This window comes from Siphateles boraxobius, unplaced genomic scaffold (genome assembly GCF_051911475.1).
Source record: "Siphateles boraxobius isolate OS27281-9 unplaced genomic scaffold, OSU_SipBor_1 42, whole genome shotgun sequence".
Lineage (NCBI taxonomy): Eukaryota > Metazoa > Chordata > Actinopteri > Cypriniformes > Leuciscidae > Siphateles > Siphateles boraxobius.
In genome coordinates, this window is record NW_027509053.1 from 504,959 (window position 1) to 520,000 (window position 15,042).

Genomic DNA, 15,042 nt, shown 5'->3' on the forward strand with positions numbered 1-15,042 from the left:
CAAACACAGATTCTGATGCAAGATTAGCCAGAATGAAAGAAATACGTGACAAGAGATTAGCTGAACCACTGGAATCTGCTCACAGAATGACTGTAACCTGTGAACTTATACCAGACACCCTTACAGAAGGTGATGGATATCACAGAGAATGCTACCAAAGATTCACCATGAATCTCAAAAGACTCGACCAGAAGCCTGAACTATTAGCAGCAAGTTCAAGGCAAAGTCAGAGGGCCTCAACTGGTGACAAGGTGCTCTTCACACCTGACTGTATATTCTGCAACTCAATTACACGGAAGAAGGTAAAAAATAAAGGGATATGGACGACTGAGGGGTTAAGAGAGTTTGAGTGTGATGGGTGGAGAACAGTCCTCAAAGTTGCAGAACAAAAATTTGATGAAAATTTGCTTCACAGAATTAGAGGAAAGGATCTATTTGCTACAGAAGCTAAATACCACAAATCCTGTAGAGTCCAATATACACAAAATTTAGAAAAATGGAGAAGTGCAAGCACAGAAAACAAGGCCAAACAAATCCAACTAGTAGAAGCTCACGGTGAGGCATTTGGTGCTGTATCTCGAGTAATTGACAAGGAAATCATCGGCAGCAACAAAATGATGAAATTGACTGATCTGACCAAAATCTACATAGCTCATCTGGAATGCACAAACTTCCCCAATCCCAAATTGCGTGGGGAAAAGCTCAAAGCTAAGCTAGAAACACATGGACAATACAAGGAAAAGGTGGCATTCTGCAAGCTAAACAAAAAAGGCCGTTTCTCGACATACATTGTGTACAGCTCACAAAGTGACATTACAAACCTAGTGCAGTGTGCATATGAACTTGGTTCCAAAGACATGATCCAGGAGACTGGCCATTATCTACATGAGGAGATTCTGGAAAGCTTTGCAAAAGCTGATGAGTTGAGATGGCCACCCTCTGCCCAGGATCTTGTAAGCATGAACATTGTAATTCCATCTAATTTGGAGACATTTCTGTGTCATGTGATATGTGGCAAACCAAAATCACAAAGCTCCAAAATGAACAGGCTTGTAAATTCAATAGGGCAAGACATATGTCGGTCCACAACAAATGGAGAATGGAAACTTCCAAAGCATATGCTTATATGCATGACACTTAGACACCTTTTCAGGTGTGAAAAATTAATTACCCTATTTAATCGATTGGGCCATTCAGAGAATTATACATTCTCCCTTGAACTGGAAACTGCACTTGCTGAGGCTGTGGCTGAGACATCCAGTCTTTTGTCTACACAAATCATTAGATCACCAGGAGCCCCTTCCATTTTCCACTCAGAATTTGATAATTTTGATCAGTTGCTCAACAACTTAACTGGAATGGATTCAATTCACACTGCACATGGCATTATGTTACAGGTCATAGAAGGCAAGCCGGAGAATCATGGCGGAGTCCGTATCGATATTCCATCCACTTCCAGGAAAACAAAACGACGTTCTTTTGAGCAGGGGTCAGCTGAAGCTCTTCCTGACTGCTATATTACACAACGGAAAAGTCCTCAAATAACCATACACCAAAGAGTAATTCCTGATGGTGAGAGGGATCTTCAAGATCCTACCATGAAGCACTTTCTGTGGGTATTGATCCGTACAGCATGCAGCAAATCAGATCAACAATTTCCAGGATGGACAGGTTTCATCACAATGTCAGGACGAACCCCTGAAAGTCTGACAACTATTGATTATTACCCTGTTATTCCAAGCCCAATTACAGACTACAAGACAGTAAAAGAATGCCTTCGATATGCTGAGGAGGCAACAGCAGAAATCCAACAACAGTATGTTGTTACAACATTCGACTTGGGGGTATGCATGAAAGCATATCCCCTGATTTGGAATGATCAATCTAGGTATGATAAACACATAATATTGATTGGTACATTTCATCTGGCTTGCGCATATCTGAAGATGGTGGGCAAGAAAATGGATGGATCGGGTCTCTCTGATATCTTGTTGGAAGCTGGGCTGATTGCATTAGGTTCTCTTCAAGGTGTCCTTACTGGTAAACATTATGACAGATCACTACACTGTCATAAGACAGTATTGGAATGTCTTGAAAGACTTCTCCTATCACAATACCTCACAAGTATTGGAGAGAAAGAAGTATTCTCTCAATTACCAGAGGGATCAAAGGGGATACTAGATGAACTGCTGAAAGCTCCTTCTAAAGAAGCCTTAGATGCAACAAGGAATGATGTTCCACTGCAGAAGTACATCGAAGGATATCAACAGTTTCGAGAGAGTGTAAAAGCTGGACATCTAGGGAAGACAACACAGCTGTAGACATCTTACATGGACCACATCTGGTTGGTACTGTCTCTCATCCATGCAGTGAAACATAATGATTTTCTCCTTTATGCTCAGTGTTTGCACCTTATGGCAGACCTGTTTTTCAGCTTTGGAGGCCAGAATTATGCCAGATATCTCTCTTACTTCTCCATATTCATTGCGAACATTGAAGTGTCACATCCTGGAGCCACAGAGTTGTTGAAAAGAGGGGCTATTAGCGTTGCACGTTCCTTCATTCCAGGTAACCGCTGTGCCGTAGATAAAACTATGGAGGAGACCTTCATGCGACATGCTAAATCTCATGGGGGTGCTGGTGGAAATGCTTTTGGTGTGTCAGGAATTCTGACAAATTATGATGCCTACCAACGTTGGGTACGAACAACCCATGCTAGATCTCAGTATGTTAATGCAACCCTCAGTATGGCTGACATGCTGTCTGGAACAGCTGCAGAAACCAAGCATAATGAGCTTCGTCCAGCTGAGATGTTGAAGAGTGAAAAGTTGGTGAGAAAAACAATTGAGGCAGTGGAGAGCTTCCTTAACCATTTTGAGTTGGGAAGCACTGACAACTTGTTTATTCTTTCTTCTGATGCTGCAGTATCTGCTGAGGTCCAAAGAGATGTTTTGAGAGCTGAACAAGCAGGCAAGGTTGCCAAGGATATTTTTATTGCGACACGCCTGGAAAAAGGTTGTGACTTCTTTGAGCCTATCAAGCGCCTTGGCCTCAAAACCTTCACGGACATGAACAAAAAGAGCAAAGTTACAACAACAACACACAAAGTAATACAGTATCAGCAGCAAGGGAACATTGCTTTCCAGTTGTTCATGAAGTCCCAACAGCAAGGTCTACAATTGGACATGAGGGAACTACTCACGTACACCTTGACTCCTGTGCCGTACAGTATAGGCACTGCTGATGGTTTCTTGTCCAAAACAGATAAGTCAAAGTCATTTGCTTACCTGGTAAAAGACATCAATGATGCTGCCCTACCATCCACAGATCAAACTCTTGTAATTATTGATGGAAATGCCTACTTTTACTTCTTGAAGGAGGTACCAGGCAGCTTCAAACAGATATGCAGTAAGGTGTTTGACATGATGCCAAAGACAGGCAATGTTGTGTTCAGCACAGATAGTTACTTCCCCAATTCTGTGAAAACAATGGAAAGACAGAGGAGGGGTTGTGGTCAAAAGCTTATCATAAAAGGTGAAAATACCAAAAGGCCAGCAGATTGGAAACAGTTCCTCGCCAATGATGAAAACAAGCAACAATTTATTGCACTACTCATCCGCCTTTGGAGTGAAGACTCATATGCCAGGAAGCTACATGGGAGACAAGTGATCATAACCTGTGAAGGAACAGCATATCTGCTAACGTCTGAAGATGGCAGCTCAACATGCAGAACAGAAGTCCTGAGCCTTAAGTCTACCCAAGAAGAGACAGATTCTAGAGTCATTCTCTACTGTGACTTTGCCAGAGACAAAAACTACAGCAATGTTGTCGTTAAGAGTCCTGATACTGACATATTTTTCATCTTGTTACACTATGCTCTGGCAATGTCAGACTTAAATATTATGTTTCACACTGGCACAGGAAACAAGAAAAGGCTCATTGATGTGAGTGAAATGTCTCGTAGTTACTCTCAGCAACATTTGACAGAACTAATGGCACTTCACGCCTTCAGTGGTTGTGATACCACTAGTGCATTCAAGGGGTTAGGCAAAGTCAGGCCATTGAAAACCCTCTCTAGGATGCCAAAGTTTGGAGAAACTCTTGCCAGGCTGGGAGACACATGGGATGTACCGAGGGATCTCTTTGATCTCCTCAATGAGTTCACCTGTGCTCTGTTTAGTAGACCACGAGTACGAAGTGTTGATGAGTTGCGTTTCTTGCGAATGAGTGAGCTGTGCTCCAAAGATGACAAGCATCTAGCCCACTCAAGAAATGTGGACCTGGCTACACTCCCCCCATGTGGGAGGAGTTTAGAGCAACACATCAGGAGGGTTAACTACCAGGTTAGAATATGGAAGGTGGCCCATATTGCCAACCCTGACATCCCTGATGCTTGCAATGGACACGGTTGGACACTGGTTGACCAAAAGATTGAGCCTCTGTGGTATGAGGGATGTGTTCTCCCACAGCAATTGGCAGATATCATTGAATCTGTGAGTGGCAGGGATGAGGAAGATGAATCAGATGATGATAGCGTAACAGATGAACAGTACTTATCTGATGATGACAACTCTGAGTCAGACCAGGATTGAAAAATAGTTTGAGTGTCATGTTACACCTGACATATGCATGAAATATACATGTATTTTATTGATTGGTAAAACATATTACCCTAATAGTAGGTCATTATACCTACTATTTGTTCAGTGTTTCTTTGGGAAAGGGAAGCTATGTATGCTGTAGTTCTCTTACAGCATGTGTGTGTGTGTGTGTGTGTGTGTGTGTGTGTGTGTGTGTGTGTGTGTGTGTGTGTGTGTGTGTGTGTGTGTGTGTGTGTGTGTGTGTGTGTGTGTGTGTGTGCGTGTGTGTGTGTGTGTGTGCATGATGTATATAGGTCTTGTGTGTTAATGTGTGTTCTTGTGCATTTGTGTGTGTGTGCGCATGCAGTATATAGTTATTTTCAATGCTGTATGTAGTTCTTGTATATAATTATTGCGCGTTTGTGTGTCTGTGTGCATGCTTGCATGCTGTATATAGTTCTTTTCCATGCTGATTTTAGCTTTTGTATATAGGCCTAGTTATTTTGTGAGTCTGTGTGCATGCTGTATATAGTTATTTTCCATGCTGATTGTAGTTTTTGTATATAGTTATTTTGTGTGTCTGTGTGCATGCTGTATATAGTTCTTTTGAATTTGTGTGTGTGTGCATGCTGTATATAGTTAATTTCAATGCTATATGTAGTTCTTGTATATAGTTATTGTGCGTTTGTGTGTCTGTGTGCATGCTGTATATAGTTCTTTTCCATGCTGTATGTAGTTATTGTATATAGTTATTGTGTGTGTCTGTGTGCATGCTGTATACAGTTCTTGTGAATTTGTGTGTGTGTGTGCATGCTGTATATAGTTATTTTCCATGCTGTATGTAGTTCTAGTATATAGTTATTGTGCGTTTGTGTGTCTGGGTGCATGCTTGCATGCTGTATATAGTTCTTTTCCATGCTGTTTGTAGTTTTTGTATATAGTTAGTGTGTGTCTGTGTGCATGGGAAATCCGGAAATTACAAAGGTAAACAACAGCACGACACACGTAGATGGTGCACGTGTCAGCAACGTCTTTGTTATTAAACATTGTGAAGTGCTGTTCCAATCCCATCTATACCTATCTGAGCTCATGTGGTCTCACACACTCACTCACTTAGCACCTGAGATCAATTAAGTCTGTGAGTCTTTAGTCCTTAGTCCTCAGGGCTCACTTTGGGATTGGCCCTTCGTGTGTGTGTGCATGCTGTATATAGGAAATGGGCTCATTAAATCAACATAAGGCCTTAACTATATTAATTTTAGTCACTTACCAGGAAGCAGTATAGGGTGCCCTTTGACCTAAGTCATCATATGTTAAGCTTGAGTGTGTAATGGGTCACCTAAAAGCAGTTCTGATTGACTAGGCCAATTTCGACTTGTTAAAATCGCTTAAAATCGTTTTTTAGGGTTTCCCTATTCACAGGCCTAAAACAGGTAGTGCAACCCAAAATTTTCAATGTTAACATTCAGATTCATATTCTACACATCCAGACCTTTCAGAAAAGTATGGTTTTGTTGGGAGGTGGGGGGGGTGCACGGTAGGCCTATGTAGCTCGCCGCCTATAATTTTGTTGGCAGACCGAACATTTTATATTACTGTACAGGAAACTTCAATGGTTATTTGTTTTATTTTTGTCCTTTTCTAAGAGATTAAACAACAAACATCCCTGCAAGTGTACTGACCTGCTCAACAGAAAATCGCATACGAAATTTTTGCAAAAATCACCCACAGTTTCCACCCAGTTTCGAACTGGGGACTTATCGCGTGTGAGGCGAACGTGATAACCACTACACTACAAACACGTCTTCAGGTTGCAGACATTAATCTTTAGGTGCACGCTTATTAAAAAGCATATAAAGGAAATGAGCGCTGCACCCACCTAGCGTGGCAAAGAGTTAAAGTCTTCTGTCAGAATCCAACCACTGTTTCTGCTCGGTTTCGAACCGAGGACCTTTCGCGTGTTAGGCGAATGTGATGACCACTACACTACAGATACCTATTGATGAGGTGCATGTGCTTTTTAGAAGATGGCTCCTTCCCATAATCTGCTCTGCAAGCAGTGTGACAGTCTGTGAATTCCACAAACAACAGAACAGAGGTCATTCGGCACCCACCTAGTGTCATTCGGCATGGCATTCTGCCTACAGCTCCTTGGTACGATGGCCTTCACCTGTCTCAAAAGTAAGGGTTTTGTAGCGAATTGCAGCATTTATATTTAAAACGCATCCACTTGTTTCCGCCCAGTTTTGAACTGAGGACCTTTCGCGTGTAAAGCAAACGTGATAACCACTACACTTCCGAAACTTGATTTGGACGTCAGTCCCACCGCTTCTGGGGTACGCTTGTTCAAAAGCGACTGAAACTATAGACTGCCCAGTGTTTTAAAAATGGCAAAAAGCTGCTAATTTTGTTTGCAGACCAAACATTTTTTATTACTGTACAGGAAACCTCAACGGTCATTTGTTTTATTTTTGTCCTTTTCTAAAGAGATTAAACCACAAACATCCCTGCAAGTGTACTGACCTGCTCAACAGAAAATCGCATACGAAATTTTTGCAAAAACCACCCACTGTTTCCACCCAGTTTCGAACTTGGGACCTTTTCGCGTGTGAGGCGAACGTGATAACCTCTGCACTACGGAAACACGTCTTCAGGTGGCAGACATAAATCTTTAGGTGCACGCTTGTTAACCCTCTGGGGTCCAAAGTGTTTTTTGGGGTTCTGGAGGTGTTCTGACATGCTCTAACATTTGAGCTTTTTTCAGTTATTTATAAACATGTTAATGGCAAAGGTGTAAATTCACTCTATATAGCACAAACAGGGCTACCATAATATGTTAGCAAGATGTATGTACATGTTTGTATTTTTGAGAGAATATTGTTTGTGCATGGTTATTGAAAAAACTAAAACTTAAAGTCTCTGAAATAAGGCCACAAAACACATACTAAATATGTGTCCACAAGACTTTTGACTAATTGATGTTCTCGCCTAGGATTTTTGCTTCAAAATGATCTGAAAATCATCCTTCCAAATCATTCACATAAAACAATACATTGATTTAAATTTAGTAAAACACTTTTTGTTTGGAAAGGCAATATGCGAAATGGGCGTGACTCATGTATAATGGTCTGATTCACACCTGTGAAGACAAAAGACCTGCTTAATGAGCCTGCATAATGAGCTTTCCACAGGTGTGTCACTGAGCCACAAGAAAGAATACAAGGACACAAGAAAAGAAATGTGTATATATACTACAAAATTGGTTCACAGTTGGAAACATCTATAAAAAAATAGTATTTTTCCACTTGTATTTTTGCTTGCAAATTGTATAATATCCAAGGTGAACATTTCTAGTAATTGTGTAGTTAATTCTCATACTGTATTTTCAGAAAGTTTTGAATATGTATCCTCTCCCCAAATTTGTCACTAATAAAACACAATACAAATAATTTGAAGAGAAGGCTTATATTGACCTTTTAAGATTTTGTTTACATCTACCTTGTAAATATATTATTTGCTATTTTATTAAAAAGGTTACAATTACAGCAACAATTAAAATAACAATATTTCAAGTGTAATATTTCTTTGTAAAAACTAAAGTGTACATTTTATCATACATATTTCAAATTTAAGGATTCATTAGTTTGAATAAAGCCTACATTGGAACAAACACTATAATAGCATCCTAGTTGATGACTTTATTTTTGACAAAACAAACATAGCCTAATATATTTAACATTTGAGCAGAAATTGGTGAACAAAAGCTTATTCAATGTGGCAGTAGTCTATAGTTTAGGCTACAGTAAACAGTTAATAATCTATTTAAAACTAGTCAACAAAATGTTGTCTTTCATATTTCTTCTGTAACATAGGCATATTGTTTGTTGTTTTTATGATAGCCTATATTAGGGCATATAAATATTAATTTGCAGTTTAATACGTTGCTAATACAAAGACATTTTAACGTTATTTCAACCTATTTCAGTCGATTTTCACTCATCTCAGTATAGCAATAGGGTTTGGTAAAAACTGTTCAGTTCATTCATTCACACACGCGATTCATATTTAAACAGTCTTTTTGCAGTTTACATACACTATGATATCGCGATTAGAACAATAATAAAAAAAAACTTACTTCTCAGATGGATATTTCATATTTCTTTGTAAAAACTAAATTATACATTTTATCATACATATTTCAAAGTTAAGGATTCATTAGTTTGAATAAAGCCTACATTGGAACAAACACTATAATAGCATCCTACTTGATGACTTTATTTTTGACAAAACAAACATAGCCTAATATATAACATTTGAGCAGAAATTGGTGAACAAAAGCTTATTCAATGTGGCAGTAGCATATTTTACATTAAACAGTTAATAATCTATCAAAAACTAGTCAACAAAATGTTTTCTTTCATATTTCGTCTGTAACATAGGCATATCGTTTGTTGTTTTTATGAGCCTATATTAGGGCATAAATTTTAATTTGCAGTTTAATACGTTGCTAATACAAAGACATTTTAACGTTATTTCAACATATTTCAGTCGATTTTCACTCATCTCAGTATAGCAATAGGGTTTGGTAAAAACTGTTCAGTTCATTCATTCACACACAGACGCGATTCATATTTAAACAGTCTTTTTGCGGTTTACATACACTATGATATCGCGATTAGAACAATAATAATAAAGAACTTACTTATCAGATGGATCCGTTGCTCCTCGGAATGAAAAAAAAACAGCACATGTTCTGAGGTAAATGTCCCAGGATTACTCCTCACACAGCCTCGCAAGAAGAAATAGTAGGCTACATTAATCTGATGATTACATTTGTTGTGTTATCGCGTTTATGAGGGGCGTTGACACTTTGAATGTGCTGCTTCAGATCATTTGCGTTTGAATACCGCGCGCTCTCCGTGGGCGTGTCAGATTAGCAGAATAATGAGCTAAGAGAACGATAATGAGATCGGCTGACACCTCTCTCTTTTTTAATAGATTACATAAACAGAGAATATTTATTTTAGTTTTGAATTAGATATTTTAAAAGTACAAACTTAAATGATTATAAAGATATATTGCTCGTGCTTGTGTGAATAGTATTCGCTGAGCTTTGTTTAAGTTTAGAGACGTGCACCAGAAAAAAATTTAACGGAGACAGAGAGGCAGAAAGCACACCCTGTTTATTTTCTTCATTTTACAAAAGCACACGGTTTTGATGTTAATGTGAGTGTACACAAAAAAAGAAGACCCTCTATAGTTTATAATCATGTATTGATTTTATTTATATGACGTAAAATGACGGAGTATTTTAAGTCTATGTTGCTGCTATGTGGAAAAAAAACGACCCAAGAGAGTTAAAAAGCGTATAAAGGAAATGAGCGCTACACTCACCTAGCGTGGCAAACAGTATAAATTTTCTGTCAGACCCCAACCACTGTTTCTGCTCGGTTTCAAACCGAGGACCTTTCGCGAGTTAGGCAAATGTGATGGCCACTACACTACAGAAACCTATTGATGAGATGGATGTGCTTTTTAGAAGATGGCTCCTTCCCATAATCTGCCCTGCAAGCAGTGTGACAGTCTGTAAATTCCACAAACAACAGAACAGAGGTCATTCGGCATGGCAGTCTGCCTACAGCTCCTTGGTACGATGGCCTTCACCTGTCTTAAAAGTAAGGGTTTTGTATCGAATTGCAGCATTTATTTTTAACATGCCTCCACTTGTTTCAGCCCAGTTTTGAACTGAAGACCTTTGCGTGTAAAGCGAACGTGATATCATGGCATGTGCTTTTTAGAAGATGGCTCCTTCCCATAATCTGCTCTGCAAGCAGTGTGACAGTCTGTGAATTCCACAAACAACAGAACAGAGGTCATTCGGCATGGCAGTCTGCCTACAGCTCCTTGGTACGATGGCCTTCACCTGTCTTAAAAGTAAGGGTTTTGTAGCGAATTGCAGCATTTATATTTAACATGCCTCCACTTGTTTCCACCCAATTTTGAACTGAGGACCTTTCGCGTGTAAAGCGAACGTGATAACCACTACACTACGGAAACTTGGTTTGGATCTCATTCCCGCCTCTTCTAGCGTACGCTTGTTCAAAAGCGACTGAAACTATAGACTGCCCAGTGTTTTTAACATGGCAAAAAGCTGCTAATTTTGTTGGCAGACCGAACATTTTATATTACTGTACAGGAAACCTCAATGTTCATTTGTTTTATTTTTGTCCTTTTCTAAAGAGATTAAACAACAAACATCCCTTCAAGTGTACTGACCTGCTCAACAGAAAATCGCATACGAAATATTTGCAAAAATCACCCACAGTTTCCGCCCAGTTTCGAACTGGGGACTTTTCGCGTGTGAGGCGAACGTGATAACCACTACATAACAAACACGTCTTCAGGTTGCAGACATAAATCTTTAGGTGCACGCTTATTAAAAAGCATATAAAGGAAATAAGCGCTGCACCCACCAAGCGTGCCAAAGAGTTTACATTTTCTGTCAGAATCCAACCACTGTTTCTGCTCGGTTTCGAACCGAGGACCTTTCGCGTGTTAGAAGAATGTGATGACCACTACACTACAGAAACCTGTTGTTGAGAGGGATGTGCTTTTTAGAAGATGGCTCCTTCCCATAATCTGCCCTGCAAGCAGTGTGAAAGTCTGTAAATTCCACAAACAACAGAACAGAGGTCATTCGGCACCCACCTAGTGTCATTCGGCATGGCAGTCTGCCTACAGCTCCTTGATACGATGGCCTTCACCTGTCTTAAAAGTAAGGGTTTTATAACGAATTGCAGCATTTATATTTAACATGCCTCCACTTGTTTCCACCCAATTTTGAACTGAGGACCTTTCGCGTGTAAAGCGAACGTGATAACCACTACACTACGGAAACTTGATTTGGACGGCACCCACCTAGTGTCTTTCGGCATGGCAGTCTGCCTACAGCTCCTTGGTACGATGGCCTTCACCTGTCTCAAAAGTAAGGGTTTTGTAGCATTTATATTTAAAATGCATCCACTTGTTTCCGCCCAGTTTTGAACTGAGGACCTTTTGCGTGTAAAGCAAACGTGATAACCACTACACTACGGAAACTTGATTTGGACGGCACCCACCTAGTGTCATTCGGCATGGCAGTCTGCCTACAGCTCCTTGGTACGATGGCCTTCACCTGTCTTAAAAGTAAGGGTTTTGTAGCGAATTGCAGCATTTATATTTAACATGCCTCCACTTGTTTCCACCCAATTTTGAACTGAGGACCTTTCGCGTGTAAAGCGAACGTGATTACCACTACACTACGGAAACTTGGTTTGGATCTCATTCCCACCTCTTCTAGCGTACGCTTGTTCAAAAGCGACTGAAACTATAGACTGCCCAGTGTTTTTAACATGGCAAAAAGCTGCTAATTTTGTTGACCGAACATTTTATATTACTGTACAGGAAACCTCAATGGTCATTTGTTTTATTTTTGTCCTTTTCTAAAGAGATTAAACAACAAACATCCCTGCAAGTGTACTGACCTGCTCAACAGAAAATCGCATACGAAATTTTTGCAAAAATCACCCACAGTTTCCGCCCAGTTATGAACTGGGGACTTTTCGTGTGTGAGGCGAACGTGATAACTACTACACTACAAACACGTCTTCAGGTTGCAGACATAAATCTTTAGGTGCACGCTTATTAAAAAGCATATAAAGGAAATGAGCGCTGCACCCACCTAGCGTGCCAAAGAGTTTACATTTTCTGTCAGAATCCAACCACTGTTTCTGCTCGGTTTCGAACCGAAGACCTTTCGCGTGTTAGGCGAATGTGATGACCACTAAACTACAGAAACCTATTTGTGCTTTTTAGAAGATGGCTCGTTCCCATAATCTGCCCTGCAAGCAGTGTGACAGTCTGTAAATTCCACAAACAACAGAACAGAGGTCATTCGGCACCCACCTAGTGTCATTCGGCATGGCAGTCTGCCTACAGCTCCTTGTTACGATGGCCTTCACCTGTCTTAAAAGTAAGGGTTTTGAAGTGAATTGCAGCATTTATATTTAACATGCCTCCACTTGTTTCCACCCAATTTTGAACTGAGGACCTTTCGCTTGCAGTTTGCAGACATAAATCTTTAGGTGCACGCTTATTAAAAAGCATATAATGGAAATGAGCGCTGCACCCACCCAGTGTGGCAAACAGTTTAAATTTTCTGTCAGAATCCAACCACTGTTTCTACTCGGTTTCGAACCGAGGACCTTTCGCGTGTTAGGCGAACGTGATGACCACTACACTACAAAACCTATTGATGCGGTGCATATGCTTTTTAGAAGATGGCTCCTTCCCATAATCTGCTCTGCAAGCAGTGTGACAGTCTGTAAATTCCACAAACAACAGAACAGAGGTCATTCTGCATGGCAGTCTGCCTACAGCTCCTTGGTACGATGGCCTTCACCTGTCTCAAAAGTAAGGGTTTTGTAGCATTTATATTTAAAATGCATCCACTTGTTTAAGCCCAGTTTTGAACTGAGGACCTTTTGCGTGTAAAGCAAACGTGATAACCACTACACTACGGAAACTTGATTTGGACGGCACCCACCTAGTGTCATTCGGCATGGCAGTCTGCCTACAGCTCCTTGGTACGATGGCCTTCACCTGTCTTAAAAGTAAGGGTTTTGAAGTGAATTGCAGCATTTATATTTAACATGCCTCCACTTGTTTCCACCCAATTTTGAACTGAGGACCTTTCGCTTGCAGTTTGCAGACATAAATCTTTAGGTGCACGCTTATTAAAAAGCATATAATGGAAATGAGCGCTGCACCCACCTAGTGTGGCAAACAGTTTAAATTTTCTGTCAGAATCCAACCACTGTTTCTACTCGGTTTCGAACCGAGGACCTTTCGCGTGTTAGGCGAACGTGATGACCACTACACTACAAAACCTATTGATGCGGTGCATATGCTTTTTAGAAGATGGCTCCTTCCCATAATCTGCTCTGCAAGGAGTGTGACAGTCTGTAAATTCCACAAACAACAGAACAGAGGTCATTCTGCATGGCAGTCTGCCTACAGCTCCTTGGTACGATGGCCTTCACCTGTCTCAAAAGTAAGGGTTTTGTAGCATTTATATTTAAAATGCATCCACTTGTTTAAGCCCAGTTTTGAACTGAGGACCTTTTGCGTGTAAAGCAAACGTGATAACCACTACACTACGGAAACTTGATTTGGACGGCACCCACCTAGTGTCATTCGGCATGGCAGTCTGCCTACAGCTCCTTGATAAAGGAAAGGAGCACTGCTACCACCTAGCGTGGCAAAAAGTTTAAATTTTCTGTCAGAATCCAACCACTGTTTCTGCTCGGTTTCGAACAGAGGACCTTTTGCGTGTTAGGCGAACGTGATGAACACTACACTACAGAAACCTATTGATGAGGTACATGTGCTTTTTAGAAGATGGCTCCTTCCCATAATCTACTCTGCAAGCAGTGTGACAGTCTGTGAATTCCACAAACAACAGAACAGAGGTCATTCGGCATGGCAGTCTGCCTACAGCTCCTGGGTACGATGGCCTTCACCTGTCTTAAATGTAAGGGTTTTGTATCGAATTGCAGCATTTATATTTAACATGCCTCCACTTGTTTCCGTCCAGTTTTGAACTGAAGACCTTTGCGTGTAAAGCGAACGTGATATCATGGCATGTGCTTTTTAGAAGATGGCTCCTTCCCATAATCTACTCTGCAAGCAGTGTGACAGTCTGTGAATTCCACAAACAACAGAACAGAGGTCATTAAACCACAAACATCCCTGCAAGTGTACTGACCTGCTCAACAGAAAATCGCATACGAAATTTTTGCAAAAAACACCCACAGTTTCCGCCCAGTTTCGAAAAGGGGACCTTTCGCGTGTGAGGCAAACGTGATAACCACTACACTATGGAAACAAGTCTTCAGGTTGCAGACATAAATCTTTAGGTGCACCCTTATTAAAAAGCATATAAAGGAAATGAGCGCTGCACCCACCTAGTGTGGCAAACAGTTAAAATTTTCTGTCAGAATCCAACCACTGTTTCTGCTCGGTTTCGAACCGAGGACCTTTCGCGTGTTAGGCGAACGTGATGACCACTACACTACAGAAACCTATTGATGAGGTGCATGTGATTTTTAGAAGATGGCTCCTTCCCATAATCTGCTCTGCAAGCAGTGTGACAGTCTGTGAATTCCACAAACAACAGAACAGAGGTCATTCGGCATTGCAGTCTGCCTACAGCTCCTTGGTACGATGGCCTTCACCTGTCTCAAAAGTAAGGGTTTTGTAGCGAATTGCAGCATTTATATTTAACATGCCTCCACTTGTTTCCGCCCAGTTTTGAACTGAGCACCTTTCGCGTGTAAAGCGAACGTGATAACCACTACACTACGGAAAATTGATTTGGATGTCAGTCCCACCTCTTCTAGTGTACGCTTGTTCAAAAGCGACT

The 15,042-nt window shown here is 40.6% G+C and overlaps 6 non-coding genes across 6 annotated transcripts; all 6 read right to left on the reverse strand.

Moving 5' to 3' along the window:
- Nucleotides 1-6,503: 6,503 nt before the first annotated feature.
- Nucleotides 6,504-6,576, reverse strand: trnav-aac (transfer RNA valine (anticodon AAC)). Its single transcript has one exon. It is a non-coding gene; the product is annotated as a tRNA-Val (tRNA).
- A 3,988-nt stretch (nt 6,577-10,564) lies between these two features.
- On the reverse strand, nt 10,565-10,637 carry trnav-uac (transfer RNA valine (anticodon UAC)). Its single transcript has one exon. It is a non-coding gene; the product is annotated as a tRNA-Val (tRNA).
- A 768-nt stretch (nt 10,638-11,405) lies between these two features.
- Nucleotides 11,406-11,478, reverse strand: trnav-uac (transfer RNA valine (anticodon UAC)). The gene has a single exon. It is a non-coding gene; the product is annotated as a tRNA-Val (tRNA).
- A 127-nt stretch (nt 11,479-11,605) lies between these two features.
- trnav-uac (transfer RNA valine (anticodon UAC)) lies at nt 11,606-11,678 on the reverse strand. Its single transcript has one exon. It is a non-coding gene; the product is annotated as a tRNA-Val (tRNA).
- Nucleotides 11,679-11,815: 137 nt separating this feature from the next.
- On the reverse strand, nt 11,816-11,888 carry trnav-uac (transfer RNA valine (anticodon UAC)). Its single transcript has one exon. It is a non-coding gene; the product is annotated as a tRNA-Val (tRNA).
- A 2,740-nt stretch (nt 11,889-14,628) lies between these two features.
- trnav-aac (transfer RNA valine (anticodon AAC)) lies at nt 14,629-14,701 on the reverse strand. The gene has a single exon. It is a non-coding gene; the product is annotated as a tRNA-Val (tRNA).
- Nucleotides 14,702-15,042: the final 341 nt, after the last annotated feature.